Source organism: Notechis scutatus, chromosome 4, assembly GCF_049901735.1.
Source record: "Notechis scutatus isolate UNSWTSFEM ecotype Mainland chromosome 4, rNotScu1.2, whole genome shotgun sequence".
NCBI classification, from domain to species: domain Eukaryota; kingdom Metazoa; phylum Chordata; class Lepidosauria; order Squamata; family Elapidae; genus Notechis; species Notechis scutatus.
Window position 1 is genome coordinate 108,477,184 of NC_142012.1, and position 27,902 is coordinate 108,505,085.

Genomic DNA, 27,902 nt, shown 5'->3' on the forward strand with positions numbered 1-27,902 from the left:
GATACTAATGTCTTTAAGAAAAAAAATCCAGAATACACCTCAAGGCTATTTTTTCCTTAAGCCTCCTTAAGAGTTCAAAATCATATGGGGACTTCCAAATTCTCCCTATGTCTTCATCAGGTATGATGGAAATAAAACAGAAAGGGGAGGGGTGTGTGACAGGACACAAAAGGATAAGAAAAAGATATACTCAAGAAATGGGATGTGCTTTTGAACTCAGTTCCAAAATGGATTGTGAGAGGCAGCTGCTGTAGCTATCCCAATTAAACCATTATTTCTTCCAGGTTTAATGTAGTTTAATGTAGTGGATTTAATCTTTTGAAGATTAAAACCACTAAAACATACTATATAGACTTTTTCATGCATTGGAAAGAAGCCAAGAAATGCAAAACCTGGAACAGGGATATATTGTATCTTTGCAATGTCTACCTTGCTTGGTATAAGCAAGTTACTCATGAGCCATACTGATTTAACTTAATTGCAGTGAGTGGCAGTTGATGGCTTTATGATAAAACGGTACAGAGTATAAATCCTTAAAAAAGGAGAAAGAAGAGCGAATGACAAAGTGGAATTATCATATTAAAGTATTGGCACCCATGAAGCATGTCTAGTATAGAGCTTTCATAAATTGTCACGTAGTGATATTTAATAGTCATTTTATACAAGAGGACAAAAGAATGGGAGTTTCTATTGCAAGAGATTCTTTTGGTGCTTTAAGTGTGTTTTGACAGTTGACAAAGTTTCCCCCCTCAGCAATAAATAACCTATTATTAATGCTACTTCATAGCTCTTTTTTTTAAAAAGGGGACTTGATGTTTCTTTGGCACATATGAGAGGAGGATTAGTTAACCAGTGAATGCATAATAAATGCAGGATTATTTAAAAATTACAGCAATAAGCATTTTTCCCTGTGAAATAGATTAAATTCTACTTCCTACAGTTTCACCTGACTCAGTTGAAAACATATACATGAAGAAAACAAGGGGACCTTAACCTGCAGAGTAACCAGTAAAATGGATTATTGTAGTTTTTTTGGGATCTGTAAAGAGTTAGCCTATTCTGATGATAGCTGATAGACAAAATCAGGAAGAAATAGATGGACCTATCAGGAGCAGAGTTTTCAATTTGCTGCTATAAGAAATAGGGAATGCTCGGTAATTCTCCCAAAATCTGTTTCTGCGACCTTGAACAAAATACAAAACAAGAACTCTTCTTTCTCTGATGTTGGTGATGTTCGAAGGAACTAATTTTAACCTTGAAAGGAGAAATAGACAAATGAAACAAGCCCTTTCTCCAGCCTGTTTTCTTGGCAGTATTGTCAATACTCAGTATCAAAGACATTCTTTAACAGCTGAAGTAGAGGAGCTTCCTAAGACATCAGCATTCACCAGCCATTCTTCTCTAATATAAATTGTAATCTGTTTCAGGGAAAAGATCATCTGTTCAGAAACTGTCTTTGCTACTGATGTTTCAAGAAAACACTCACTGGTGAGCTGATGGAAGTTACTGGAACTATTCATATACTTTTATTTATTATTGTGTTGAAATTACATCCTGCTTTTCCTGCAGGAGGTAATATTCTTCCCTGATTTCCTCACTCACTCACTCAAACTCAAATAAATCAAAGCAGGGATCATATTCAGCACACCTTGCTCGTTCTATTTTCCCCACAACAACCACCACTGTGAGATAAGTTGGGCTGAGAATAACTGGTCCAAAGTTACTAAGCATGTTGTATGGCTGAGGATGAACTGGTCTGATTGGTCCAATACTTGAAATACCACACCAAACGTCCAGTTTTCAGTTTTCTTTTGTTGTTTTAGCCTTTCAGTCCATTTGACTAGACTATGTAATTAATACTAAGAAAGCTGTTCATTTTTAATGAAAATTATTTTCTAAAAACTGACTAAATGATTTCTTTAAATGGTAAATCTACATCTCTGAGTAATGAAAAATACATAGGTTATGCAAACTGCAAGAATGCATTTTTAGTAGAAGTGAAGATTCTACTAACCTAATCTTCCTGATTAGTAATTTTAATTGATTTGGTCTTTAATGTATCTCAGATTTTGTTTCAGTAGTAATGCAGATGTATTAATTGACAATGAATGCATTTTTATTTATTTTTTTATTTTATAGGTAATACGGATTAAAAATTATCCCTTGAAATTTTGTTCTGGTGATGTGATGACTCTATAGAAATGATTATCTGGTGTTGTTTATACTCTTCATTATTCTGGTAAGGTAGCAATTGTATGAAATTCTAATATTGTACTGAAATTTTCCCCAATCTGGTGCCCATCCATATTTCTCATGACTCTCAGCAGCCAAGACAGTACCAACATGTAGTTAATTAAATTGCTGCAGTTCTTCTGATGCAACTTTGCATTGTTTTATAGAAAGAATTGGGAGGCTATACATTTCATACTATAGCTTCTTATATCTATTTGGGATTCTCTTGCTTAATCTAGAATTGGGGTTCCGTTCTATTGTGATGTATTCATTTAGGAATTGAAATTTGCCAAGTACAGAGTTGCCCTATGTTTAGATACGGCATTTCTATTTTTATTCCCTTTTTGTTTCCCATTTGATCAGGACATTGTCCTTTCATTTTTACACTGATGACCATGATGATGGGCCTAGAGAGGGTAATATCCTTCATTACAGAAAATACATTGATCTGGTTTGAGCAAAGTGCTCAACTCAATTAGAGCTACCAGTTTTGCTGCCAACTAATTATCTATCAAATTATGCTTAAACCAGATCACTAAAATGCTCTTTACTTAGAGCTTTCATGGAAGGGTCTTTGGAAACAAAAAGCTATATTAAATGGAGCATAAGAATTGCTGGTAGGCCCTTTGTTTCTGAGCATTATCTAAAAGGTGAGCAATTATTTAAAAGCCACAAAGAGCTAAATTTGAGGTTTTCTGTCCTTATTATCCCACTTCTGTTTTAAGAATCTGAAGGAGAATCTATGTATATTCCAAACTTTACTTGACAAGAACAAGAGAAAGGGCTTTCTCAGTGGTTTCACCTAAATTAAGGTACTTGCTAATCCAAGTAGCTAAGATGGTGCTCTTTTTAATAGCCATTTACTATTTAGCATAAAGATCACCTTGAGATCCAATTAAATGCATTGGTTAAGGTGGGGGTGTCAAACTCAAGGCCCACGGGCTCAATCTGGCATGTGTGGTGCTTAGATCCAGCCTGCGGGGCTGCCCTGGAAATAGTGAAGGACCGACCCATGGTGCCTCTGCCAGTGAAAATGGAGCCCACATGCGGCCCTCCAGAGCTCTGTTTTTGCTGGCAGAGGGTTGCAAGAGGCCATTGCAGCCAAAAACGGAGCTCAGGAGCCCATTTTTGCTGGCAGAGTGTTCAGGCCTCCACAGGTACCCCAACATGAGTTGACATTGAGCTGACCACACCCATCACAACTCTGATACAGCCCTCAATGAAATCGAGTTTGACACCCCTAGGTTAAGGTAATCAGGTTAGAAATCAGGAGAGTTCTAGTCCCACCTTAAGCATAAGGCCAGCTGTGTGAGTTTAGGCCAGTTTCTCTTTCACTCAGCCATAGGAAGCAGACAGTGGCAAACCACTTCTGAAATCTTGCCAAGAAAACTGCAGGGACTTGTCTAGGCAGTCACCAGGAGTCAACACTGACTTCAAAGCATAAAAAATCCCCCCTCCATAATGAGGAAGGTGTTTGTGAAGAAATGTCAATATTATTTGATGACCTATTTTAGCTGCTCTATCTGCATGTTTCAGTGGGGATTTTTTTTCTTTGAGGGTGGGGAATGTTTTAATTCTTGTTAACTGCCCTTGTAGGACCAGAAAGCAGAGCACAGAGTTTTATTTATCTCCATTGAAGAAAGAGGTTTGGGGAAGCTCTGAAAAACCAAATTTTATTTTGGAAGTTATTTGCAGGAATTTCAGCTTTCACAAGGTAGGTTTAGGTGCAGGCATAAGCCCAGAACTAGCAGATTAATCTCAGTTAAGAGCAACCAGTGTTTTTTTTTTATAATTCACTAGACAATCTTGTGCTCTGTTGGGTCATCATTTCAAAGGTATTTCCTTACTGTCTTTTGATTTAAGTTAGTCCATTTAAGATATCTTACTTTAAAAGATTTTGCCCTATGGTGCATCCACCTAGTTATAGGTTATAGGAGACAGAAAGAGAGAGAGATAAAGTAATTTTGCACAGTGATACAACATCTGATCAGAGTGAAATGTTATGTAGGATGATATTTTATTTCTTCCTAAAGTCTAATATATAAAATGTGAGTTAGCATTATCTTTTTTTTTTAACCATCTATATTAAGGCTTTGCAACAGGTGTCAGACTGTCTTCATACCCAATGTCCTAAACAGACTCAAGAAGGTTGGGAAATTAGATATATTGTCAAGAATTGAGAAGCCATGCAATTAAGAAGGTTTCCATTTAACAAAAACCAAAAATCCTGTTCTTTAGATGGTTAATCCCAAGATTTGAATTCTGGATTTCTTCTGTCCAGCTTTGCAAGTTGGCAGCTGCTTGGCTACCTGTATCTTGGCACTGAAGGTTTCTGCCACCTGTCTCTTCTTTATAAAACAAGTTTCTCTAGGACGAAAAGAGAATTCTGGCTTGGCACCTTCAGCTTTTACAATCTGCACATATTTTATGTCACAAAGAAAGAAGACATAGCAACCATAGTGTTATAACTAGTGTATAGTTACGCCATGGTGTTTCAACAATGGAAACTTACAAACAAAAAATGTTTTCCTTGAGAGATTCAGGATAACCACAATTCCAAATAAGTTGCTGTGTGTTGTGTTTTTCTAAAGATTAAATAGAATGTTATTACGCAGTTCCAGCAGTAGTATTTCATTATCACCTTTTAGAGTCTAACAGATTACTGTAATTGCGCAGAGATGTTCTTTTTGTGGGAGATTGGCTGATGACCTTGATTTCTTTTTTGCTTTTTTTCTATACAATTTGTGGTTGCTCTCAGCAGAAATTTATCTGGTTACTTGGTAGCATTTACTTGTTGATACCGTTTGCAGCACATAGGAATAGAATTTCAATGGTGGGTTTAATAAATGCATTTGTAGAGGTGTGTGCGCATTGCCAGGACCACTTTTTTCATATCCAGAGATTTAAGATGCATAAAAACTAATGCAACTAAACACCTGCTTCCATTCCTTTACTTTGGGGGTGGGGGGACTGTATTTGTATCATAATTTCATCAGGAGATGCCCACAAGGCATAGCCCTCATGAATTTCTTTCTGGATACCAGATACATACTGTAATACGGTGGTCCTGTGATTTGACATCTCTTTCTTACCAAAGACTTTCTGCATTTCCTCTGGACATCATTTGGCATATTTTCTAGAGACATTATTGCACCTTTTGAATGTGATGTCTGAGGCATTGGATCGGACAGAGTAGGCATGCATCAGGCATCACATTCAAGAATCTCTTTAGAAAGTTTGCAAAATGAAGTCCAGATGAAATGCAGAAAAGGTCGTTCTCTTAAATTTTGCGGGACGTAGGAAGTATACCTTTTCCATGGCAGCCCCTGCCCTATGAAAACACTCTTCCTCTTGAGATCTGACAGGACCCTATTGTTTAGCCTTCTATAAAACAGTGAAGAGTTGGCTTTCCTCCAAGCATCGGGATAGGATGAAGCTGGGGTTAGAAGAGAATGTTGTGATTTACATTTAGGGAGTTGTGTTATGTCACCAGGCTTTTCCACTTCTGTTTTTGTTATTGTAGATTGCCCAGAGTTCTAGTTTTAAGATGGGATGCCATACAGGAGTTTCAGTAAATAAATGTATACAGTGTGCCACCTTTTTATGTGTGCTGAATTGCTGTGTTCAGGAAAGACCAATAATTGGCTCAAGGATTTACTAATGGTTTTGGACTTCCACTTTAGTGATTTTTCAAAATAGGTGGTAGCTGTTAACAAAATTCATTTCTGAGTTACCCAAATGATACTACCTGAATTTGAATTTGTTCTACAAGAATAATGGCAATTTCTCAAGATGTTCTTGATATAAATTTTCTTCCACATTTATTTATTGTATGTACAATGTTTCTGCCCACAGTGGGATGTTCTCATTCATAGTACAGTCCATCTCATTTTTTGCTGTCAAATGGCATCCACTTCTTTGACAAGGGGACTCACGATGTTAGAAGACTTAGAGGATTGATGAAATCAGATCATATATGGTACGGTGGACAATGGGGCTTATGCCGAAATCTCTTAAATTCTGAAAAGATCTCTGCATTCATCAAATTTATGTATAGAGATGACTACTCAAAGAAGCACAGTTATAGAAAATAACCTGTTCTTTTCAAGATCCATCAAATTACCAAAGCCAATTTTTTAATGAAAATATGAAGTTCAGAACTATGGTTTTGATAGGGTTGACGACCACCCTCTCAAATGAAAAAGTTTGGCTTTTGAAGTCCTTCTAAGAATAGTTGTCTGAAAGAGGGGCGTGGGAAAGAATAATTTAAAATATCACTGGCAGAGTTTTTCTTCTAACAGTTCCTGTATAAAAAGAATCCTTTGACCAACAGTCAGTCTCAACTCCCTGACATACCCTAGTTGTCTATGAACAATTTCTGTCTTCAGTCAAGCCCTAGAAAAAATAGAAAAGAATGGATCTTCCTGCCTAAAGTCCAGGGAGAAAAAAAAAGAAGTTAGTAAATCTTTTGTCAATCTTAAAAACGTACAATTCTGCAGTCTTTGAAGATAGGGAAGAGTTAATGAGAACAAAATTCTTATTAAGCCAGTGAATCCAAATCTATGACATATAAAAAGTTTTTTTAGCAAAAGAAAAATATAGGAAAACAAGGAAATGTAACACATTTATAGATAGAGATTTCCAAATACAATTGACCTAGCTACAATAGTTATTGGTTTCCTCTTTGAGTAATTCTTGGAGTTCAGCTCATGTCCAAAGTTCATTATAGAAAGAATACAGTAGATAGAAATCATCTCCACTTCTCCTAACAAGTTTGTAGGCAGGTCCTCTTGGTTCCTCCTTTTCTTCAGTCCTTGTGCATTTCTCAGCTTCATATAAAGTGTGAGCAAAAACAGCTTTTTGGCTCAAAAAACATTAAAGCAAAAGTTGTTGCTTTAATGAAGGTTAATTTAATGAAAGTTAATTTTCTTGTAATATCCAAATTGTGCAATTTATTGTAAAGGGTTGTTTTTTTTAAAAAAAGCAAGATTTATTTCAAATCAAATATATTGAGAATACAATACTAAAGTGAAGCTTTAAAAATCAGTTGCCTCGCAGTAAAAATAATATTTAGTTCAGCAGGATCAAAGGACATGATCTAGTTTAAGACAGATAACTAACTCCTGTTTTAGATGTGTATCCAGGCAACAGCACATATGCAACATACACTCTACTCTTAGTCAATACCTGCAGTTAGCATTGAAAATTAGAAGTCCAGTAAGCATTTTCTTTGGTGCAGACCTGATTTTCCCATTGTGACTCAGGCAAGCTTGTTCCCACCTTTCCTAAGGTATATATCAGTTGTCAAAAACTTTTACTACCAGTTATGTGGGCATGGCTTGGTGGGCGTGGCCATGTGACTGGATGAGCATGGCTTTTTTTTTTGCAGCCCCCACCCATTTTTGGGAGCTTCCTAGCCTCAGAGAAGCCTCTGGGGGACGTTTTTGCTCCCCTAAGGCTCCTCTGGGGCTCTGGAAGGCAAAAAAATGAAAGGGGGGGGGGGCTGAGCTCCTCCCTCCATTTTTTGCCTTCCTGGGCCCCAGCAAGGGAAATCTCGGCACAGCTGATATTATCCACAGCTGATTATCTACAGCTGTCTGGAGGGGGGGGGGGGGAGAAAGAAATACCTTAGGTGAATGTCAGGCAGGTGGGCAGGGTGAGCGAGCATCGGGCGGGAGGGTGATCGGGTGGGGGCGTGGCCAGCCAGAACTTACTACCAGTTCGGCGACCCACACCAAATTCTTGCTACCGGTTCGCCCGATCCGGTGCGAACCGGCTGAATACCACCACTGGTGTATATGTGTGTTATTCAATGAGGTACTTGGCAGCCCAAACTACAAGGCAGGGAAATGTGGTAGTACCAAAAAGGCAGCTGTCCCTCTGGTCAAGTTTCCACATTGCAGAGACCCAAAAAGAAAAACTTTTGAAAAAAGGTGTGCAAGTTTTCCAACTGCTCCTTGCAATAGGGACTAGGGATTTCTCTTGACAATTTATCCAGAGTTACATATTCAAGGAGGCATCAGTTGTCCATAATGCTCCTGCCTGCCTGCAGACACTAGTTTGCATCTAGCAAATCAAAAACAAGCTAGTAGTTAAACCTGTTTTCCTAATGAGCCCTATGAAATTATAAAGGCATGGTCTAAGTTCCACCATTTGTGCCATTGCATAAATGGGATTTCATGGGAAAGGCTTTTAAGGGAAACAAAAGCTGACTTTTGTCTGTTCCGGCTTCTCTGCATGGGGTCAATTTAATCAGATGTTTTAGGGCGGGGTCTCCAATCTTGGCAAGTTGAAGACCTGTGGACTTCAACTCCCAGGATTTCTCTAGTCTAGGCAGTATGACTAGCTGAGGAATTCTGGGAGTTGAATTCCATAATTCCTCAACATGCCAATTTTGGAGACCCCAGTTTTAGGGCAAGGTTTCACAACCTTATAGCAACTTTAAGAGGCATGGACTACAATTCTCAAATTTGGCTGGGGAATTCTGGAAATTGTATCTGCCTTAAAGTTGCCAAAGGTAAGTAACCCTGCTTTAGGATATACTATGCCATTCCAAAAATTAGAAACTTGTCACTTGGTGCTTTTTTTTAAAAAAAAAATTAGCCTTGCTTCCCACAGTTTGGGAAAACAAGAATGATCCAAACACTATAAGCCCAGATTTAGCAGTTTCCATGCTATTCTGTAGAGGAAGCTGTGTTGATGGCAGAGGAATTTCCAGCTCTCCAGCAGCCTGCAAATTGTGCACTAGCTAATAAATGCCCATTCCCCTGCTGTGACTTATGTGGGATCCTGTAGTATTTTTATTACAAGGGTGATCCCGCTTTTGGTAGCATGTGGTGCTACAGCTGGGACACCAAGGAGAATCTCGCTTTGTGAAGATGAACGGAGAATATGTTCCTCAGAACTACTATGCTTAATGAGGCTAAGGTTCTGGTATTAGGAGATGTTAATGAGCTGGAGCATATAAACTAACTGCAGGAGAAATCCTTTTAATAGTAGCAGCATTCAAAGAAAGAAAGAAAATTATTGGAAGTTGATTCATGACTTCCTGCATTTGAAACAGGGCAATTAGCCAAATAAATTTATCATGATTCCATTTGTGATGCTGTTGATTTGAAGAGGAAAAAAAACTTTCCATCAGTGAGATGGACTTATGCTCCGGACAAGTAAAATAAATGCCTGTAAATCTAGTTACTAAAGATTTATACCTGCATTCCAAATAATCTGATTGACACTGAACATTTCACGATTTTAAGCATCCTGCTCTTCATAGAAATGCCATTGCTAGTTTTTTGAACCTTGTATCGTGACTATCTTATTTGAGTCCATACCCATTTGCAATTATTTTATCCAGTTAAATTTTACTTCAAATCTTTACTAGAAAAACAAAACTATGACCTGAATTAGGCATTGTTGAATTATTTGAAAGTGTAGTTTTTGCCCTGTTATTTTTGGGGAGGGGCAGAGAAATTTAATTTCATTTTAAAAGGTCTGTCCAACAGCATTCCCTTTCTTGAGCTGCCTATATTGATCTTTCCTAACCATGGCTACATTCATATAATGCTGAATGTAACTGCTCCAACTTCTGATAGATTTGAATCAGTCAATTTTAAAGATCCAGAGATCCAAAGATGCTTGACCTTGGTAATTAAAGTAGCTGTAATTCAGAATATAATTCTACATGTTATTAAACTGCTTTGTGGTGTGGAAAGCAATATAGGTGGAACTTGTTATCTATGGCCTTTTTATCAGCAGTTTTGCGTGTTCGTAAGTAGTTTAAGAGATCAGACTAATATACGTATCAAAGTTCTCATGTATCTGTGACTTGGGCCTTAATTTTTTTTTAACTTTATTTTGTCCATATGTTAAGTATATTTTTAATGATAAGGCTTAAATTGCCTATGTAATGTATTTGCTCCTGCTTGGTTGGTTATGGCAGATCATATCGGATGAGTCACGTTGCAACAGGCTCCATCATATTACTTCCTTGCAGCTGTTGCTTTTATTTTGGGGTGAGGGGGACTTGATGGGCTGGTAATGGCGGGTCTCCTACTGACTTCTCACTTCTCCAGTGTACTTGGCTTTCACATTGCAGTGTGGGGTCCTCTTAATAGTGTTGCTAGACAGTGGTGCTGCCTGCAGATCGTGTTGCTGGACAGTGGTGCTGCCTGTGTTCTGCGGACTCTGGCGTCTATAGCTGAAATAATTATCTCCTTTATGAAGCAGGTGTTAACTGACATCTTTCCTTCATCATTGGCCTGCTTTCTTTTTCAGTTTAACAGTACAGGTAGTCCTCAACTTACAACAGTTCATTTAATGACCGTTCAAAGTTATGATGGCACTGAAAAATGTGACTGATGACCATTTTTTATAGATACAACCTTTGCAGCATCCCTATGATCGTACAATCAAAATGCAGGTGCTTGGCAATTGATTCATTTATGACTGTTGCTGTGTCCCAAAGTCATGGGGATCCCCTTTTATGACCCCTGACAAGCAAAGTCAATGAAGAAGCCAGCTTTACTTAAAAACTGACTTATCAACTACAGTGAGTCACTTAACAACTCTGGCAAGAAAAGTCATAAAATGGGGGGAAACTCACTTAACAACTGAAATTTTGAGGTCAATTGTGGTTGTAAGTCGAGGACATGTATAAACTAGGAGTTCCTCTTAGCATTTTTAGAGAGTACCAGGAAGCGGTAGGCAAGCAAAGCAAAAGGGCTTTTTATCAGGATAGATGATTTGACCTTCCTATTATTGGCTATTATCTTCAGGGACTAAGATGTAGCTCTTTTTGCCATCAACAACTGTTGGAGTCTGAATCTGGGGAAACTTTCTAGTACAATGACAACTCAATTCAGATAGTTGTAGTGAGAAAAAGAGGGCAGACAACCCCTCCTTAATAGTTCCCAGAATACAGGCTTCATGTACACAGTAAGTGCTATAGTTTGGCAAAATTGTGTAGACCTGGAACAATAAAGAAATTTACTTGGAAGGTTCACTACATGTCCTTCTTGATTTTTTGGGCCTGACATCATCTTTATGACATAATTGGCTTTCCCTAGTCAATTTGGCATTGTATGACAGTGCTACTGATTTGTTGCTGAAATTTGTGTCCACTACATTGTTGGAAAAAAAATAAAGTGCTGAATTACTTTAGCTCTTATTGCAGTTTGCAAATTTTATATCACATTTAACAGAGTTTGCCATTCTAGAGGTCTCTAGAGCTTTGTAGGCTCTGCTTAAAAGCATTTTAAATAGTCATTGGGTAGTATAAAGATTGAATCTCTCTTCTGTGCTATTAATATATCTAGAAATCTGGATTGTATATCCATTTTTGTGCTAAATTACTGGCAAGTAGCCACATCATCTGAAACATGAGTGGTCACCTGTGTTAAAGGCTTCTTCGACTGCAGTGTAATTCCAACAAGTTTGTGATACTGTTCAGCAAAATCAAAATCCACTGACATTAAAATGACTTCCAAAGAAGGTTGCTTATCATGGAATGAACTCTGTTTTATTTCTTTCATTTTTAGATTTATTCTGTCCTTCATAATGTATCTAATAATAAAGATTTGATCTGTTTAATCAGAGGGTTTTAAGCATCCATTGCCAACTTGTCTGGTGACAACTTTTCTGGATGGATTGCAAGCTTGATGATAGATTTCTTTTGGAAGTGAAAGAAAAATTTAAGAGCATAATATAATTAATTTCCTCTTCTACTTCTACGTAAGGTAGATGGATATTTTTGATTTGTGTAAAGGCTCTGTTGCTATCCTCAGTTGCTTGCAGCACCAGTTAAGCATTTTTAGTTGCCCAATTGTTCAGAGGTTTCTTGGATCTAAGGTCCAAGTTTTGGATCTAAGGTCCAAGCATCCTTAATTTTGTCAAAAGTGAGATGCCACCTTTAGCATCCTAGCCACAGAAGAACTTTTCAGTCCAAGCCTTCTTTAAGGACCTCACGTTCAGATGCAGAGCTACTTTGCAACCCTGTTTGCATCACTCCAGAAAACAATCTTTGTTGTTGACTTTTCCCCTTATCAGGGCGAGAGGAAGTGAAGCCACATCTCAGGAAGAGACCGCTTGGCAAAAGATTATTTTGGCTTTGGCAGGGAGAGGAAGGGGGGAGCAAAAGGGTGATCTTAAAATGAATTCTGAGAAAAAGCAGCTTGTGTCATAGTTTTGACTGGGCAGGACAAGCATTCCTTTTCAACAGCCTTATGTTCTCTGTACCGTACTTCTTTCAGAAAGAAGTAATATACTTTGAAAAGGGCATGGGGCTCTTGTTCAAAATGTCTCCAGATGGACTTCCGGTTTGCAGGGCTTCGGCGGCAGGCAGGAATCCGCGATCGTGCGCGGTTTCTGCCCGGGCTCGCCACTGGAGCGCCCCGAGCCAGCTGGCTGTGGGGCTAAGCCACTTTGTAGAGGTGGCAAAGAGGGGGGAGACCGCCAGCAGGGTCGAGGAGATCCGCATCTCTCTTCCTCAGCTGGTCAAACTCCCTTTCCCGAAGGTGGTGGAGTGGTCATCAGAAATGGCCACCTCAAAGAAGCACTCAACCGGAAAAGAAAGTGCAGGAGGAAGATAAGAAGTGAAAGTTTTGGCTGACCGGGATAAAAAGCAACAACTAAGGTACCCTGGAATTTAAATTTTATAAAAGATAACATCGCTCCCAAAGAAGAGTAGGAAGCAGCGAAAGAAAGTGAAAAGGAAAAGTTTTTTTTTTCTTCACTCTCCTTCCTCACATTGACAACAAAGAGAGCTGAATAAGAAATTGGAAAAATCCGCTTTGGCACTAATAGGTAATTAAGCTGAAAATATAATTAAATGCCAAAGGGACAATAAAGATTTCTGGACACTAAAAAATCCTTTTTTTCTATAAGGAGGAAGGGAGAGGAAAAGAATAAGGGCAGGATTTGGAAGGAGGAGACTGCCTGGACTTCAAAAGAATCTAAAGTAAAATCTTAATAAGACTTCTAAAAGATACATTTTAACTGGAACTTTGTATCTAAATAGTAACCACAGGAAGAGAAAGTGAAGAAAGAAGAAAGTGTAAAAAGAAACAGCTTGTGTGTATTTGGATTGCTTGGTGACTTTGGGATTTTTGAATATTATATTTGAATGACTAAAAATAATTGGGTGGCTGTTTTAAAAAAAAATTCTACAATGGCATCACTTCTGGATGAACTGAAAATGGAATTTAAAAAATATAAAGAAGAGACACAAGAAGGGAAGGGCTTCTTTGGCTCCGTTTTTCAATTCTTAGAAATGGCGATCTGCACCTACGAGAAACAACAAGAAAGGACTGCGCAACTAGAAGATTGGGACAAAGAAGAAGCCATCTTTAATGAACAAGTAACTCTATTTGGGGAAGAAAGGGGAAAGGGGGGAAAGAGAATGGAGAATTTAAGACTTAAAAAAACAGCCAAAAAAGGGAAAAATAATTTGAAAAGCGAATACAAAGTTGGAAAGCAACAGAAAAGGGGAATACAGAAGAGGGAAATGAAGGTGGAGAGACAGGGGGGTAAAAAGGGGAGAGAGAAGAAGAAAGGGAAGAAGGAAAGGAAGAGAAGCTACAAAGGTTTGGAGCAAGACGTAAAGAAACAGGACTTATTCAGAGATAATGGGTGAAAATTTAACTGAAAAAGGGATTGTGTGAAGGTACATAAGATTGTATTGTTATATTTGTAATAGAAATAATGTTAGAAAATTGGAAACAACGTATGATTAAAAAGTGGGATAAAATAGTCAGTGTAATTTAGTGAAACTTTTGTGAACAAAATAAATGAAATCAAATAAATGAGAGAATTGAATTAGGAAGGAACGGGAACATTTTAATTACTCAATGTTTTATAAAATATAAGTGAAGTGGAGGGGGGGGATTAATTATGGAAAGTTTATAAGTGTTCCCATAGAAGTATGATACTTATCTGAAAAATAATGTGTAAAACGTTAAGATTTAAATGAATATTAATGTTAATGATAGAATTGAATTGGTATGGATTGTTGTTTTAATTATATTATACATTTATAATTTTTTCTTTTTTCAAAATACAATGTGTAGTTTTAGAATGTACCAAGCAGAATCTGAATGGAAGTTATGTATTATATTAAGTGTTATAATTTTAGGGGAAAGATATAAAGGCGTCATACTCCAATCAGTGATTACAGGAGAAATTTTGTTCAATGAGAAAAGATAGTAGACTGTTGAAACAGGACAGACAAAGAATATAAGTACAATGATTTGAATTGAGATGAAATAAATAAAATAAAATTAAGAAAGTTAAAAGAGAGGAGAAGCTATATAGAAAATGTAGAATGGTAATAAGATATGGAATGGAATATAATAATGAGCATGAACTTGAATTTGTGTCTGTACGAAGAGATGTAACCCGGGATTATGCTGCTTTCAAAAAAGATGTTTTATGTTTTTATGTTTTGTTTGTTTATGTTTGTTTTTAAAAATCAATAAAATTAAAAAAAAATGTCTCCAGATGACAAATTTAGCCAACATGGGAGAAAATATTTACAGATAGATTAACCAGGGGACTGGCCTCAGTAGCACCTTGAGGAAGAACACTGAGAAAGAAGATAAATAAATAAAAAGAAAACAGGGTGTATAATTCTGAAGCGTTCTTTTCCTGTAGTCTCATTATTATGCTTAACTTGGCTACTGAATAGGTCAATTATTTTGAGTTCACACAATATAATGTAAACTAACCCAATGAGTTGGATCTAAGCCAAAACAAATCCTCAATAACCCCCAAACTAACTTTGTCATTAAAATGCTTAGCAGTTAGGCAGATTCAGCCTCTAGGCATTTAATATACAAGCATGGGGACAAATGGTGAAATTGTACGTTGCAACATCACAACCTAAATTCCATACCTTTTATGCAAAAGGTTGCATTGTGATATCATAACACATTTTGTGATTTGGTCAAACTTTGCATTGTTGCCATGATCTGTGCCTCCAAATCCTTATTTGATCTTGTTAAAGGTATGTTGTATGAATTGTTGCCACGCTGTTTTGGTTCATGAGAAGCTTGGGTTATAAATTAAGGATCAAAGAAACAAATTTGATTTTGCATAAGTAGTTTAATATTTACTCTCTAAACAGTAAATGTTGTACTTTGAAACAATACATAAAATGGAAAGCAAAACTTTCTTAAAACGACCACTGTATATAATTCAGTACACAATCTGCTCTGTTTCCTAATTGTTCTACAGTGTGTCTGGCTTATATTTTAAACTGTATTTTTAATTATTCTTGGTTCAGTTTTGCAGACACTTTATTTTGATTTTATTACTGTGAACTGCCAAAAACTGTAGCAATGTGATGGATAAAATTTTACATTATAATTATAATTCTACAGATAGCCTTGCACAATATGCTATTATATATAATGTAAGTAATGTATTTTTAAAGTAGAAATAATGCAGCATACAGTAGCTTTTCAACTACCGTAAGAAATAGAGCCCAAGAAGGCTAACATCAGAGAGAAAAAATATGCAACATTTTAACTAAAACACACTATAAAGCAGACTTAATACTATAATTACCGATGAAAAAGTGTTGAATATAAGAATCTCTGTCAGTTGTAATGATTGTTGCACTGAATTATTATGAATGGAAAATGATTACGTTTAAAATGTATTGACACATTTAAAACAATTAAACTATGGTTTTATTGTAGGATTTTTAAATTTTCTAATAAAATGTCAAATAGCAGTAATCAGGTTATTCAGCTTGTATGTGTTTGTGTACATTTATATATACTGTGTGTGTGAGAGAGAGGGAGGGAGGGAGGGAAAGAGGGTTTGTCCCAGGAACCATAAAAACAACCTATATAATTATTGTAACAAATATGTAATAAACATGTAGATACAAGGAATGTAATACAAATAAAAGCCCTCTGCATCTTGAAAATCTTAGTTGCTAGATCATCCAGCTCTAGCATTGTTCTACATTTTAGGTGACCTACTTCTAATGATAGATTCAAGGATAAAGATCTCATTTAATTTGGAGTCCCCTTACCTTAGCAGTGAATTTTCTTTCTTAAGCACCAACCGTTCCTGCTTAGGTAGCTAAATAATTTTATTTGTTCACTAGTTCATACCAGGCTAGAGATTGGGAGTCCATGAATTCTATCTCACCTTGGACATGAAGCCACCTGGGTGGCCTTAGGCCAGTCACACACTCAGACCATAAGGGAAGAGGCAAAAGAAACTTTTTCCAAAAAGCCTTGTCAAGAAAGCTTCAGGGATTTGTCCAGGAAGTCAAGACTGACTCAAAGGAACAAACAAATCCTTCTAAGGAAGTCTCTCCAACTTTCTTAAATCTGAAATCTTGTGGAATAATTTACAGAGGCCAGTCTAGACAGTCATCAGGAATCAACTTTGACTCGAAGACACCAAACCTCCCCAACCAAATTTAAAATTGGATATTAATGTATGACCTAATAATAGATATGAAAAATTTTGGAATGTGTTCTTCTGTTCTTCAAGAAAAAAATTATTCAACTCCCCCATCCCCCAGGCAATTTGTAGGCTAAAAAGCATCACTTGTAGGATATTTTTCAAAGGTATAAATTGAAGGGGCAATCTAAAAACAAGCTTTTGTTTGATAAGAAAATCTGGATTAGCATTTTCGTCATGGGAAGATAAGTGACTTTAATCTTGGTTTCCTGCTACAAACAGGAACCAGGTTGAGAAGGTTTATATCTGCTATTGATTATTTTTAAAATGTGTAATATAATTACTGATTGTACAAATGTTTCCTTATTGAGTTTGTTTCCTAGGCAGGCTTAATTTAGACATTCGGGATCGAGCCTCCAATTATGCAAAAGATGAATATTTCCTGTCAGTTCTGGGACTTTAAGGTGATAGCTCTTATCCAGTTCGACCGGACCAAAATTGATGTAATAATGCTGTAGGAAAATAATGCTGAGCAGAAGCTGAACCATGGGGAGAGGAAAATGTATTTGGCAAAAAGTTGGTGAGGATTCCTGTTGTAAAATAATGTGGCAGATGGTAGTCAGTTGAAAACTCCAGGGTGGTTCCTGCTTGGGGCTGTGTATGTTGCAGGGGCAGCTCTGAGTGAAATACTTCATTTAGATATTAGCTGTTTTGTTTTATCATGTATTATACAGTGATGTGTAGGCCAATTAACATGTTATATTTTAGTTTGGGGAATGGCATTGCTATCTTCTGTTTGATTATATGCACTGTCAAGCTGCAGAACAGGAGTCTGGCATATGGTATCCTCAAACAAGCACACTGAGTGTATTACAGGCACACACTTACTCTGCTTTCCACCATTACCTACCAATTGAAGCAAGAGGAAATTGTGATCTAAAATTAATAAGTTTTTCAATAGAGAGGCTAGAAAGCTGAATTAGGTAGCGTTTAGATGCTTTACATTGTGCCATCCTAGTTTTATCTAGGCAGAATGATGTAGCTACCCTTTATTATATATAGAAATATCAGGAATTGCCTGAAATATGCCTATGGAGATTCTCAGTCATCCAGATCATGGTTGTCCCAAAGGTTCTTTTTCAAAAGGCAACTGGACTTTCTTTGTTTTACTTTGAAGACATTTCACTTCTCATCCAAGAAGTGAAAGTGAACTGAAGAAGCTTCTTGGATCAGAAGCAAAACACCTTCGAGCAAAAAAACAAAAAAACAGAAGTTCAGTTGCCTTTTGAAAAAACACCTTTGGGATGCCTGGAATATGCTTCCCTTTGTCTTTTTTTATCTATAGATGTAATTCCTTTCTCCCCTCTGCTGACAAAAGGAAAATGCAGTGCAACCTGTTGTAATTCATATTGAGTTATTATAGTTTGGCTACTACTGGCTATTCCTGTGGTGAAACTACACAAATCTTAATTTTATTTTCAAGAAAAGCAAATGTTTTGACTGAACTCAGGACATGCAGTTGGTTAAAGTGATTGTGGATGGTGTTTGCAGATAAAAAGAATATTCACTGGGTTATTTATTTGTTTATTTTATATTTATGTTTCTCTAAATTGGTCTTTTTAAAGAGATACTTATCCCATACTTTAAGATGGGATGTGCATCTGCAGGATTTGTGGTGGAGGTCTTTAGCCACTCATCTTTTCTCAGATTAAGAGACTGCACAGTCCCAAATTGGATGGAGAACAGTTTCAGCATAATTACATCCTATAAAGGACTGAGCTAGATTGGATCTCACTGTCTCGTCTCTGGGCTTTTATGCCTGACATCATACCTATATTTATGAATCTGCCAAGGCAGCTGAATTGTAGGTATGTCATTTTATCAGAATAACTGTTAGCACTTATTGTAGAAGGGCCTCTTCAGTGTTTACCATTAATTTGCTTGGCAGATGTTGAGCCAAGTTAACACAGTCTTAAGGATTCAGCTGAATGTTAGAAATTCATGTACAAAATAAGTATTGTGGGAAATACAGATTTTGGAAGGTTTTTACATTTATACTTGAACTTGAATTTACAGAAAATGTGTTCTGTATGTTCTGCTTCTATTGATTTGTGAGTTCTTGTGGTCTTGTTTGTATTTCAAAAGTTACAGGTGGATTGCTAGCGGTACCTGTGATGAATAAAAATTACTTTTGTTGACTTGTATGGATGCATGACCTAGCAAATTGTTAACTGGTCTGTAAAACTTTAACCAGTAATTTAAGGAGGTTTGCATCTTAAATGATTCCAGAATGCTTCCACATTATCCGTCCTTCCTCCCAGCATTTCAATACAGTTCTCTTCCTGCCCCATACAATAATATATGCATAGAACAACCAGTTTAAAAAACGATGTGGGGTCTGGAACAAAATAAGGTAATTTGTTACTTTTACTGTGCTTTAAACTCACAGAGCACCGAGCATTGGTGCATAAGCACATTATTGCCTTAAAGTTAGGCTATGATAGGTTTCTCTGGGATGTTTATCTGACACCTGGTAAAAGCTAGCAGATGGAATCCTTCTAAATTGTTTTAAATTTTGCAAACTATTCCCTTGAATAATTAGTTACAAAATTATAGATTTGGAGAATACTGAAAATGCATAGAAATCTTAAGATATCTAACATTGTCTATGAAAAAAAACCATTGCAGATGCATCAGTGAAGATCCAGTGGGAAAAGTTTAGTTAAAATATTTGAATAACGTAATAGATCTATCTCAACATGTTTTAATAGGATTTATTAAAACTGAACAATTGAAAAGTCAATAAATTAAAATGAAACACAGTTTCTGAAATATCCCTTATAAAATTCTAAGACACACCAGAATTTCTAATCTGATATCACAGGAAAAATCGCAGATGGAAAAAAAAAATTCTTTCTTTCTTTCTTTCTTTCTTTCTTTCTTTCTTTCTTTCTTTCTTTCTTTCTTTCTTTCTTTCTTTCTTTCTTTCTTTCTTTCTTTCCTTCCTTCCTTCCTTCCTTCCTTCCTTCCTTCCTTCCTTCCTTCCTTCCTTCCTTCCTTCCTCTCTCTCTCTCTCTCTCCCTCTCCCCCCCCTCCCTCTCCTTCCTTCCTTCCTTCCTAAACTTTAGATTTATTCAAATGAAATTCTTTCTTGTGGTTGTGGAAACCTTCTACAGGACATTTTTCTACTAGATATTTAATAGGATTTTTATAATTTAATAAAGATAAACCTGTGTGTTGATTCTGCTTTGATCAAATTGGAGGATAAAATATTCCCTTAATTTTATCCTTTGACTTGGTACAATAGATGATTTTTGAAATGTGGCATTCCAACTAATATTTCTGTTACTTGGTGGATGATAAGATGAAGAATTACACAGAGGATTTGCCTAAAGGAGTTTTCACAGGAAAACGCACACCTGCTTCCCCTGCTTCTCCAGGGTGTTCTCCAGTTGAGAGAGAAACAGAGTTTTTAGTTAGATAAAAATGATTTGGATCAGGTGTTCCAAGCTTATTTATTGTTATAATCTGTACAGTTTCATTTTTAACAAAACAACTTACTCTCACTATCTTTACAAGTTAAATGTGATTATTTGGGAAAAGCCTGATTTGGAGCGGTTAGAATAATATTTTAGGCGGATAGAAAATTTACACTTGGGGGGGGGGGAAATTGCTTCTGTCCCTGCCTTTGTTATGGAGTTACTGCCCTTGACTCATTCAAAAAATTTCAAGGAGGATGAGAAGAGAGTAAACTACCCAAAAGCCCAATCTATATTTTTAGGACATTTATTTTGTAATAATGTTTTTTCAACAAAAGAGCCTACTTGTTTTGGGCCTAGGGAATATATCCTGGTAGAACTTAAGCAGAGGGTATGGACATAGTTCAGGTCAACAGAGCCAAAATAAATTGCTGCCTCATCCTGGCACTCCCTGATTCTCCCAGAATCTCCCTGCAGGATTCTATACAACTCACATGGAAAGCTGTTCTTCATAGTTCATATAAATATTCTTTCTACTAGGGTTGACAGCTGGTTGATATGCATACCTTCCCTATGAAGATTGAGTATGTATCTGCTCCAATCTAGAGGTGGTGTCTGTTTCACATGTCCTTTTAAAGTGCCCACAGTAATGCACTGTCAGTCAGACCTAACAGACCCACTCTTTAATCTGAAAAAAATCCACTCAGGATGAGGCAATTGAGGTATTCTTATTAAATGACCAGTACCTAGTAGCAATTTTTTTTATTTTACACTTTAACTTATAGAAATCATTTAGTCCCTTCTATGCAATGTTAACTTCTCCTATTTATATATGAATATACTATACTTGGTCAGTTGTACATTGTATTACTGCTGTGCTGTGCTTTTTAAATAGTGTAACATGGTCTTGGATGGCAAAAGAGCTTTTCCGCAGAAATTGCTGGGTAGAATCCTTGAAAGTCATACGTAGAGAGTTTTTATTTCTGCTTGCTTATCACTTTCTTTTGTTTAGGTTTAGGAATATCAATAGCATGGCTTAGACAACAAATTTATTTTTTCTCTTCTCTATCACTTTGGAAAAAATTAACTCACTGGAGGGAAGAAAAACAACCAAATAGGCTATTTGCTGATTAAGATCTATGGCAAAATAAAGCAAAACTGAGTACAATAATGGTAAATGCATGGCATAATCAAAACAGCAAGAAATGGAAAATATTAGTCTTTTTCTTGGTAGCTTTATGCTGTAGTACAGTGATTTTTACTTATTTATACTATTTTAAGAGCCTCTCTTTAAGCATCATTAAATATGCTCAAGCTAGTCCCACCCCCTCAGTAAATACCAAACTACTCTGATTTCAAGACCTCTGAAAAGATTAAGAGCTAGCTAATTCCCATGTTAGTTTTGGATATGATAAATTCACTCCAAGGTCATTTTTCCACCCGATTGATATTCGTGCTCTCCATGATAAACACCAAGCACTACCATGTGAGGGAACATGCAAATTATGTTTATATTATACAGAACTGACACGATCAAATTACCAATATGAGGATTTTAGCAAGTTCAAACTAAATTTTCTTTGGCTCTTAAAGGCTGGTAAATGCCATTCATTGGCTCTATATTACAGAACTACTGGTTCTGTGGTTGTGACTTGGTGGGCGTGGTGTGGCTTGGTAGGCGTGGCAGGGGAAGGATACTGTAAAATCTCCATTCCCACCCTACTCCTAGGGGAAAGTTTCTGCAAAATCTCATTTCTTCCCCACCCCACTAACCTGCTTTCCAGCTCCGTTCTCCTGTGCAGGTCAACAAAAGAAGACTCAGCCGGTCAGCTGGGACTTGGGAGGCAGAGAATAGATGGGGGGGGGGCTAGTCAGAGGTGATATTTGCCGGTCCTCCGAACTACCGGTTCTCCAGAACTAGTCAGAACCCGCTGAATACCACCTCTGGAATAGTGTCAAAGAATGTCAATTGCAACTCTGAAAGGGGAGACTAGAGATTCAGAAGAATTGTTTTAGGATTAGGATTGGAGATAAAGTTTTTCCTTATTTTTGGGAAGATTCTGGATTTTTAGTCCCTTGGCTTGTTGTCTCCACTACAAGCATATATTTTTATTCAGCATTAACTTCAACAGAAGCTAGAATAATAAACATAATGAATGGGTCCTTATTTTGTTGATGTATTTGGCAAGATTATACAAGTTTTCTGGAGAATTCCTCCTTTATTTCTAAAACAATGGCTAATTTGAAACTTGAGAGATGTAAAAAAGAAAGCGGAAATGACTAATTTATGACATAGTGGTGTTTTGGGGACAAACCTATAGTCAGATAGATTTAAAAGCACAGTAAAGTGCAGGCAAAACCTGGACAATTTTTATTGTACGATTATGTTGCCAGCCTCCTCAAAGAAACCAACAACTCCTAAATATGCCAATTAATTTTAGGGTATTTAATTAAACTTCGGTTCTGCAACCCAACAGGACAGACACAGACTTCAGAGGATTATTAGGACTGCAGAAAAAAGAATTACTACCCACCTGCCTTCAATTGAGGAACTGTATATTGCATGAGTCAAAAAGAGGGCTGTGAAAATATTTACAGACCCCTCACATCCCAGACATAAACTGTTTCAACTCCTTCCCTCAAAACAATGATATAGAGCACTGCACACCAGAACAACTAGATACAAAAACAGTTCCCCCCCCCCCCCGAAAGCTTTCACTCTGCTAAACAAATAATTCCCTCAACACTGTTCAACTATTTACAAAGTGTACACTACTATTACTGTTAATCTTCTCATCACTCCTTATCACCCATCCCCTCCCACTTGTGATCGTAGGACTGTAACTTTGTTGCTTGTATCCGTACGATTTATATTGACTGTTTCCTAGTATGATTTGATTGTTGATTGTACCCTATGACTATCTTTAAGTGTTGTACATTATGATTCTTGATTCTTAACAAATGTACCTTTTCTTTATGTATACTGAGAGTATTTATACCAAGACAAATTCCTTGTGTGTCCAATCACACTTGGCCACTTGGCCAATAAAATATTCTATTCTATTCTATTCTATTCTATTCTATTCTATTCTATTCTATTCTATTCTAATTTCTCTAGGTAGCTCTTGATATTTGTCCCTGGCTGACTTAATGTACTTGGTTTGATTTTGGTGTGTGTTACCATTATTTATTTATTTGTCATATTTATATAGCTACCCATTTCAAGGTTTTGTGACCCCAGGCAGGATTCAATAAAAAAACATAACAAAACTAACAAAAAATCAGCAATTGAAACACAATTAACCCAATCAATACTCAGGGACAAATCCCTTGGACCTCACCAGGTACCTTGTCCCACCTGATCTTACTTTCTTCTTTATTATTTTAAGAAAACAGGAATACTATAAGGAAAAATTCCATTTCCCCCCAATATCTTTGAGTTCCCATAGACACTGTATTGTCATTCTTAGAAATTAAAAATAGAGGATTGGTATTTCGTTGGTATTTTGATTTGAGAAGAAAAGAGAAATAAAAAAGAGGGTGGAATGCAAACAATTCTATCAGTTTACCTTTTGGCAAACAAATGCTTTTTTGTTCAACGTTTCTCTCACTGTTTTGTGAGAGCACCCATTTTCATGCCCTCAAAAGTTTAAATATGCCTTCTGGTCCCCTAAAATTGGACAACTGTGACTGAAATTAAATGAATGTTAATGAATTTAATAAATACTGTAGTTTTTTCATAGTAGCATAGGAACTTTAGAATGTATTGAATCGAGCTTTCACTCCTGCTGAAATTCATAGCAACCCAGTGGCTTTTAATATACCACTGTTGCATTTGGTAAGATTAGAAATATAAATGCTGATGTGCCGGGAAAGTTAGATTCTTCAGCGACTCCTGCAGTCTATTATTTTGTTTGCTGTGAGGTTTCTATGGAATCTACTGAAATATTTTATCGTATCATAGAATGAAGCTCATCTGTCATGAATAATTCATAATTTTATATGAATTTACTCCCATAACCTGCTCCTCTGTGGGTTCAATAGAGCTTACTCTCATAAAGCTGGGAATAGTAGCACAGCCTTGACTTTTCAAAAGGGGAACATTGCCCTACTCTATTCAGAGGATTTTTACCAGGGCCCAGGAAATACTAGCCTCTGTTGCTTGCTCTCCCATTTTTTCAAACTATTTGCCTTTCCTAACACAAGCACATCACATCTGTGAAGAAGAGAACAGCTTGTTGTTGCTTATGCTGGAAGTCCTTTGTCTGGAAGTCTCTTCCTCTCACTTAAGCTACTTATGAGGCTAAAACATTGCTCTGAGCACTTCAGAGGTCAGGCACATGTAGCAGAAATGTAATGAATAGAGAGAGTTCGCCTTCATTCTGTGAGTAAACAGTAGATGGCGTTTCTTTTAGTTAAGGTCTTTGTTTATTTAGAATGTCTTAATACCAAGGAATTAATAAACCCTCCAATATCCATAAAAGTGCCAGGTTTACAAAATGCAGCCATAATTCAGGTGAAATAATTAAGGCATTCCTGGATTTGTTTCATTCCCTAGGTTGAAACATTGGAGAGAGCTTCATTTGGTAGGAATCAGCAGTTTTATGTGGCAATTAATTTTAACTTCAGTGGGGAAGCTAAAGTGCTCAAATTGTACCCTTGGTTTCTACACGGAGGTGGAAATAGCCTAATATTTATTATTAAGACTGCAGGGCTATGAAGTAGCACATGTAGTAGAATGAAATGAAGCTTTTAAGATTTTATCCAAAGCTGATTTAGTTTATGGTATAATCTGTTAGTTAAACCATATTGCAGGCTTTCAGTCGTCTTTAAAATAAATCATATTAGTTACTGTGAAAAACCTCACCTCTTGATTACAGAACATTATTTTACTTTCTCTCAATTTTGCTTTATGAATATTGCATGCATGTATTTCTATGAGTAATTAATTCTAGTGGAAATACACAAAATGGAGTTCCAGGTATTAACATAACTTAGGTTTCCCAATTAACTAATTTTAATATTTAACTAGATAGAATGTAGAACAGTGGTTCCCAAAGTGGGCGGTACCGCCCTCTGGGGGGGAATGCTTTAGGGGGGCGCTAAGAGGCAAGGGGGCTGGCAGGGGAGCACTAAGAGGTGGCAGGGGGTCATTCGAGGCCCTGCAGGGTCACCCCAATGACTGTTGCACCGCTCCAGAGCCGGCGTCTCGAATGCGACAGCTCCGATGCACCGCATTGTAATGGGCTCCAGGAGGAGGAAGAGGGGATGGAATAAAGTGCACTAAATTTGAGTGTACTGCACAGGTGCTGCAAGAGCAATGAACAGCCATGGAGCCAGCTGTGGTGGGGCTTGAAGGGTGCGCACAAGAGAAGAAGGAGGGGAGAGGGAGGAAGGAAGCCTCCGCCATAGCTTGCGCTCATTCCTCAGCCAACCTGGATTTCCAAAAACTTGCCAAGAAGAAAGAAAAGAAGCTTCTCACATTCTCGGCAAGTCCTGCGTGCTCTACTTGGGGCTCTTTGCTATCCTTTTTTCTTCCTTCCTTTTGGAAATCCAGGCTAGCTGAGGAATGAGCGGAAGCCGCGGTGGAGGCTTCCGTCCTCCCCCTCCTCCTCCTCTTCTTCAGCCAGCCCAGATTTCCAAAAGGAAGAAAGAAAAGGGGACAGCGAAGAGCCCCAAGGAGAGCATGCAGGGCTTTCCGAGAGAGTGAGAAGAGACACAGACAGGGACTGAGAGTGAGATACACAGAGAGAGGGAGAGAGAGATACAGATACAAAGGGAGGGAGAGAGATTCGGCTCAATTCAGCTCTGTCTGCTCCCCTCTCTCTGTCTTTGCCCAGTTTTGCAAGGATTCAGCAGCGATCTAAGGCAGCAACCTCGTAACACTGTGAGGTAACAGCCTGACTGTCACTCCTTTTGGAATGCAAGGTTTATTTTTTTATCTTTCCAGAGACAGAAAGAACGTGGCCAAATTTCCTGGGTGTGGGAGTTGGGAAGTGGGGTGGGGAGTGGGGGAGAAGGAGGGAGGAAGAGGCATAGAGAGAGAGAAAGAGAGAGAGTTAGAAGAGAGAGGGAGAGAGAGAGAAAGAGAGATGAGAAGAAGGAAAGGAGGGAGAGGAAGATAGATGGAGAAAGATAGAGATGGGAGAGGGAGGGCGGAGAGAGAGTGAGAAAGCAACTTGTTCCCCATAGAAAACACAGAAAAGCACAAAACCTGGGGGGGGGTCATGTGACTCAGTGGGAGTGACATTGAGTTGCCACGCCCACCCATGTCTTGGGGTTCCCGGTGTTTTGTTTTCTGTGGGAAACAGGTCCAAATGGCTCTTCGAGTGTTTAAGGTTGCAGACCCCTGACCTAGGGGGAGGCAGAGGAAGGGGGGCTTTGACCACAAGCCCAATATCCAGGATCCTGCGCAGCCAAGCCCGCCCCTCTTTGTAGTTGCCATGCCTGACAACAAGTTCACAGGTGCCCCTCCTGCCAGGGATCAGCCTCCCAAGCTGCCCCCTCTCGGGGCACTCACATCGTAGAGGGTGGTGCTGTTCCCTCCTTCCTGGAGCAGGGCAAGGTTGAGGAAGCCCAGGGCAGGCAGCTTTGCTCTACTTTCGCAATGTGCCGCCACTGCGTTTGACGCACCAGCTCCGCAGGCTCACCCCATTGAGCCCCTTGCACCTCTCCAGTGGAACAGTCAATGGGGTGAGCCTGCAGTGCCAGCGCCTCGAATGCCCCCCTGCCACTTCTTAGCAATCCCACCCCTGGGTGGGGGGCAACGAGGATGAGTTTGTAGCACAAAGGGGGCGGTGGACTGAAAAAGTTTGGGAACCACTGATCTAGAAGGATAGATTCCTTTCTGATTCTTATTCTGTCTTGTACAGATTTCTGCTAATTTTTAGAAGTGTTCAGCCTACTTTGATCTCAATAATTTAGTAATCTCCAGATATATTGTATTTCAACTCCAGTGTTGATTGATAGATGGTTGGGCCAAAGGCTGGCTGGAGAATTGTGTTATTCTGTTAATTCTGGGAGCTGAAGTCCACAAATCTTAAAATTGCCAAGGTTGAGAAACACTGATCTAGTGGAAGATGATTCAACCCTAATAGTAAAACAAAAGGTAAAACTACTTGTGTAGAAACATACAGAGGGCCCAAATATGTCCCTCAATCTTGGATGCCTCATAGAAATTTTCCAAGAAAATCCTCAAATTATGAATGTGTAAGGCATAAATGTTGTTCTGTTCATAGCAGATAGATTGAAAAGTTGTCTCTAAACATTGCTTGTTTTTTGGTTTTTACATTATGAAGGAACCCTTGATTAATTGATTAATCAAATTTATATGCAAGAGCCATGTGTGTACTCTTATTTGTAGCAAGAGCTGTTGTAGTGTACTGGCTAGAATGTAGGCTAATTCTGCTGACTGTCAGCAGTTCGATTGTCACTTGCTCAAGGTTGATTCAGCCTTCCATCCTTCCGAGATTGGTAAAATGAGGACCCAGGTTGTTGGGAGCAGTAATTTAACTCTGTAAACCACTTACAGAGCTGTAAAGCACTATGAAGCTGTATAAGGCTATTGCTGTCTGACTCTCAACAACTCTGGGTGGCACACAACTATTAAACCAAGAGAGATAAGTTAAATACTAAAAGATAATGAGAATCGGTGAAGAACCTGGTCTTCAAGACCCTTGGAAACAATAGCAGGGTGGGAGCTGTCAGATGTGGGGGAGAGGAGAATTCCAGAGTGTAGATGCTACAATAGAGAAGGTATACTGATAGTTTAATTGA

The 27,902-nt window shown here is 37.9% G+C and overlaps 1 protein-coding gene across 3 annotated transcripts in view; it reads left to right on the forward strand.

Moving 5' to 3' along the window:
* CTBP2 (C-terminal binding protein 2) overlaps positions 1-27,902 on the forward strand; it is a 240,015-nt gene that overhangs the window by 94,416 nt on the left and 117,697 nt on the right. Inside the window, exon 2 of one of the 3 annotated variants that reach the window (XM_087964337.1) lies at positions 2,140-2,239. The exons of the other annotated variants lie outside the window; for them this stretch is intronic. The gene's annotated coding sequence lies outside the window, so the exon portion shown is untranslated. The remainder of the gene's footprint in view (positions 1-2,139; positions 2,240-27,902) is intronic. 3 annotated transcript variants of the gene reach the window in all.